The sequence below is a fragment of the Amblyraja radiata genome, chromosome 9 (assembly GCF_010909765.2).
Source record: "Amblyraja radiata isolate CabotCenter1 chromosome 9, sAmbRad1.1.pri, whole genome shotgun sequence".
Classification (NCBI taxonomy): domain Eukaryota; kingdom Metazoa; phylum Chordata; class Chondrichthyes; order Rajiformes; family Rajidae; genus Amblyraja; species Amblyraja radiata.
Genome location: NC_045964.1, coordinates 50,133,394 through 50,139,136, shown reverse-complemented (window position 1 = coordinate 50,139,136; position 5,743 = coordinate 50,133,394).

The window sequence follows — 5,743 nt, the reverse complement described above, 5'->3', positions numbered from 1 at the left end:
TTTTTCACACAAAGAGTGGTGGGTGTATTGAACGAGTTGCCAGAGGAGGTAGTTAAGGCAGGGATTTAATGTTGCAATGTTTAAGAAACATTAAGAAACATTTAGATAGGTACATGGATAGAATAGGTTTGGAGGGATATGGGCCAAAAGCAGGCAGGTAGGACTAGTGTAGATGGGAAATAGAAACATAGAAATTAGGTGCAGGAGTAGGCCATTCGGCCCTTCGAGCCTGCACCGCCATTCAATATGATCATGGCTGATCATCCAACTCAGTATCCCGTACCTGCCTTCTCTCCATACCCTCTGATCCCCTTAGCCACAAAGGCCACATCTAACTCCCTCTTAAATATAGCCAATGAACTGGCCTCAACTACCCTCTGTGGCAGAGAGTTCCAGAGATTCACCACTCTCTGTGTGAAAAACGTTTTTCTCATCTCGGTTTTAAAGGATTTCCCCCTTATCCTTAAGCTGTGACCCCTTGTCCTGGACTTCCCCAACATCGGGAACAATCTTCCTGCATCTAGCCTGTCCAACCCCTTAAGAATTTTGTAAGTTTCTATAAGATCCCCTCTCAATCTCCTAAATTCTAGAGAGTATAAACCAAGTCTATCCAGTCTTTCTTCATAAGACAGTGGTACTGAGGGCATTGCCTTAAGAAAGGAATGGGTGGGTAAGAGAAAATACAAAGCATCTACGTATACCTGGATCTATCGACCCTATGGACTCCCTGTCAGTGAACTGCAATGTTGGATGGTGTGGGCAAATTGGGCCGATGGGCCTGTTAACATGCTGTATGACTATTACTCCACGACTCTAAGTTCACACTGGATTTTTGAACTAGTTGTCCAGATTCTGCTCACAACTGGAATTAATCTCAGCAAAGCGATGTTGATAAAAATGGATATTCCTCACTAGAGCAGCAGAGGGTGCTCTCTCCCTTTGAAGTTAATGGCAGAGTCAATACAGAACTGATTTACATTTCATCTGATCCATAGAATGGTTGACCTTCAGCTGTTTAATATCGTAATACTCCACAGAGGAAAACAAATGTTCTTCTCTACAGCACTGTGGACAGATCTGAGGAAATATGTCTAAGAGAAAAATCGAAAAATATACTTGGAATTAAAGTGGTGGAATGTCCATCTTAAAACAGTCCTTTTTCTCTTCAAATGAATCATCCATAACCTTCACTTCTGAGCAGAGAGGATGGACAGGAATGTAATCGTGTTCATAGATTCCATCACTAGACTGGTCCAGTGTTTTGAAGTGGTGGCTGCAGGAGGATTTCTGTCAATGTGAGAGATTAACAGGAAATGAATGCTGTCAGCTGAGAAGGCGGGTGTCCCATACATACATATTGACGGAAACAGAAGATGTCAACTAGCTATAGATTATTAATTGGAGATCATGGCAATTTTGTCAAATATGTCAAGCCCAGAGATTCTGTGCTGGTTTCAAGAATGTACAAATCCCAACACTGTGCAGATCCAGCTTCTACCAACCCACACGATAACTTAGACAGCATTGGTAAGAAATTCTCACATAACACTGAGTTGTAGTTCACTGTCAGAGAGCATTTTATCCCTTTATTCAATCTGGCTGCATTGCCTGCTGGAGGATTACCCAGAGCTTGCGCAGTGTGGTGAATAGTGCGGAAGTCAATTTTTTATGTTACATGCTCAAAACTCCTATGTTTATAGGAAGTCCACGATCAACGTAGACCACTCCCACATACACCAGCTTTAATCAGTCAAGGGATAGATTGGTATTATTTAAATAATAGCCAACCTTAATGCAGTTCACTGACAGGGAGTCCATAGGGTCGATAGATCCAGGTATAAGTAGATGCTTTGTATTTTCTCTTACCCACCCATTCCTTTCTTAAGGCAATGCCCACAGTACCACCAGTCACATATCTGATCAACTTCCTGACACCCAATGATGGGTCCAGCTTCCAACTACACACACCTGCTCATATGTGTGACTAGAAACACCTACAGCAGTCAATCACATGTTCACAATCTGACTCCACTCCTAACTACAACCAACTTGCAGTCTTCTAGTTATACCAAATGCTCGATTCCCATCCGAACAATCCCTTCTTTCCCTTGTGCACTCAGCCCTCTATCTATCCACTGCTGTCTGTTCAGCAGCAATGATTTATGAAAGGCTTTTCTTTGAGCAAAATACGCAATTTTGCTGCTGCAATGACCAACATGAAATTTGCATAGGGCATCTGTGCAGCACGACTTAAACTTATCTTTTTAGGCGTGAAATTTCTAGCTCTTGTGAATTAATTTTCGGCGTCTTTGCACTAGAATTCTGGGCCAGCGTTGTCAGCAGTGACGCCATTTGGCACTGCAGTAATGAACAAAGAATCAGTTGTTGTAGATCTGAACCATTAGTAAGATGGCCACTGCGCTTGAGATTTAGTGCTACAGAAGGAACAAGTTAACACTGCAAATGTTTATTGTGCTTCTCGTGATTTGTGCTGGACGTGAATGCCAAGTTACTTTCAATATGATGCGTCACGTGGAGATGCGCACTTGTAGAGTGATCGTTGCTAGTGACCTTTCAGTGAAGAGTATTGATGCAGATGATGCTGGCACGAGGCCAAGTATGCAGGGCAGACAGACCATGGTGCCATTCGCTGTGCACCGATGATTTAATGCAAATGCTGCCAAAATGAGTCTCGACATTACAGCAAATAGCTTACATTCAACTCAAGCTGGAGAAAAGCCACTTTCTTCATACAATTCCACGTTAATAATAATAATAATAATAATACATTTTATTTGTATAGCGCTTTTCAAGGACTCAAAGTCGCTTTACATGGTGAGTCAAGAACAAAACAAAATAGAGCAGTAAGACAGAGATGCAAAGGGGAGGGGGACATGGGACTAAGGGTATGCAGAGGTGAAGAGATGGGTCTTGAGGCGGGACTGGAAGATGGTGAGGGACTCAGAAGTTCGGATCAATTGTGGGAGGGAGTTCCAGAGCCTGGGAGCTGCCCTGGAGAAGGCTCTGTCTCCAAAAGTGCAGAGGTTGGATTTCAGAATGGAGAGGAGACCGGCTGAAATGGATCTGAGGGACCGTGAGGGTTGGTTGGGGGAGAGGAGGTCAGTGAGATAAGGGGGGGCCAAGTGGTTGAGGGCTTTGTAGGTGAGGACCTGGATTTTGTAGATGATCCGGTGGGAAATGGGAAGCCAGTGAAGTTCTTTGAGGACTGGGGTGATGTGGTGCCAGGATTTAGTGTGGGTAATGAGTCAGGCGGCTGCATTCTGGACCAGTTGGAGTCGGTTGATGTTGCTGGAATTAATGCCAAAGAGGAGAGAGTTACAGTAGTCCAGTCGGGAGGAGATGAAGGCATGGATGAGTCTTTCAGCAGCGGGGGGTGTGAGAAAGGGTCTGATTTTGGCAATGTTGCGGAGGTGAAAAAATGATGTTTTGACAACATGGCGGATGTGAGGCTCAAGGGAGAGGGTTGAGTCAAAGATCACGCCAAGGTTGCGGGCCTGAGGAGATGGGGAGACAGTGGTGCGTTCAATAGTGAGAGTGGGGTTGTTAATTTTGGTAAGCGTTGATTTGGAGCCAATGAGGAGAAATTCTGTTTTGTTACTGTTTAATTTAAGGAAGTTGAGTTGCATCCAAGATTTGATGGCTGACAGGCAGGAGTTGATATGGGAGAGAGGGGGGTGGTGGGGGGACTTGGTGCTGAGATAGATCTGGGTGTCATCAGCATAGCAATGGAAGTCCAGTTTGAAGTGGCGGAGTATATGACCAAGGGGGAGGATGTAGATGATGAAGAGGAGGGGACCGAGAACAGAGCCACGTTACTGTAACATCCACCACTCCACTTAAAGGACTGTTTTGTGATTGCTGCTGATTGTGTTTAATACCGAGTGCTGTATTGAGTCAGTCACTGTTAGGTGCTTCCAGAATTACTTAGAGTTTGTGAAGTTGACAGAGAGTGTTGTACCATGAAACCAAGGATGTGTCTTGGCTACAAAACTTCAGCAAATAGCAATTACTCTCAGACATGGTTACTTAACATAGAAACATAGAAAATAGGTGCAGGGTAGAGCCAGCACTGCCATTCAATATGATCATGACTGATCATCCAAAATCAGTACCCCGTTCCTGCTTTCTCCCCATATCCCTTGATTCCGTTAGTCCTAAGAGCTATATCTAACTCTCTCTTGAATACATCGAATAATTAAGTAGCGAGTTCCATAGAAATGCACAATCCTAGAGGAAGTCCATGAGGGGATGTGCATGACATTTAGTTCAGGACAAGCCACTGAAAAAGAGAGGCATGGGCGTGAAGGAGCTCATAGCAACCTAATGTGCAAAAAGTGGGGATTAAATCTCCATCATCGACTTTGTGGTCCATTTGTCTGTGATTAATTTATAGACAATAGACAATAGACAATAGGTGCAGGAGTAGGCCATTCGGCCCTTCGAGCCAACACCGCCATTCAATGTGATCATGGCTGATCATCCCCAATCAGTACCCCGTTCCTGCCTTCTCCCCATATCCCCTGACTCCACTATTTTTAAGAGCCCTATCTAGCTCTCTCTTGAAAGCATCCAGAGAACCCGCCTCCACCGCCCTCTGAGGCAGAGAATTCCACAGACTCACCACTCTCTGTGAGAAAAAGTGTTTTCTCGTCTCCGTTCTAAATGGCTTACTCCTTATTCTTAAACTGTGGCCCCTGGTTCTGGACTCCCCCAACATTGGGAACATGTTTCCTGCCTCTAGCATGTCCAAACCCTTAACAATCTTATATTTTTCAATGAGAACCGAAAAGGTGAATTTATTATGGGGAACAAGGAAATGGCAGATGAGTTGAACAGGTACTTTGGATCTGTCTTCACTAAGGAGGACGCTAACAATCTTCCTGATATAGTAGTGGCCAGAGGATTTGGGGTGACGGAGGAACTGAAGGAAATCCACATTAGGCAGGAAATGGTGTTGGATAGACTGACGGGACTGAAGGCTGATAAATCCCCAGGGCCTGATGGTTTGCATCCCAGGGTACTTATGGAAGTGGCTCTAGAAATCGTGGATGCATTGGTGATTGGTGATAATTGTGGTCCATTTGTGGACCAAAAAATTAGTTAAGAACGTTGGTCTTAACTAATTTTTTCCTCTTCACATACCTAAAGAAGCTTTTACTATCCTGCTTTATATTCTTGGCCAGCTTACCTTCGTACCTCATCTTTTCTCCCCGTATTGTCTTTTTGGTTATCTTCTGTTGTTCTTTAAACATTACCCAATCCTCTTGCTTCCCGCTCATCTTTGCTACGTTGTACTTCGTCGCTTTAATTTTTATACTGTCCCTGACGTCCCTTGTCAGCCATGGTCGACCCTTTCTCCTCTTGGAATCTTTCTTCCTCCTAGGAATGAACTGATCCTGCACCTTCTGTATTATTCCTAGAAACACCTGCCATTTTTGTTCCACTGTCATCCCTGCTAGTGTATCTTTCCAGTCAACTTTGGCCAGCTCCTCCCTCATGGCCCCATAGTCCCCTTTATTCAACTGCAACACTGAGACCCCCCGATCTACCCTTCACCCTCTCCAATTGTAGATTAAACCTGACCATGTTATGGTCACTGCCTAATGGCTCATTAACCTCGAGATCCTTTATCAATTTGTGATGCTTATACTGAAATATCCAACCATGGTAACCATAGAACACGGTGCTGGAGTAACTCCGGCAACATCTCTGGAGGGTATAA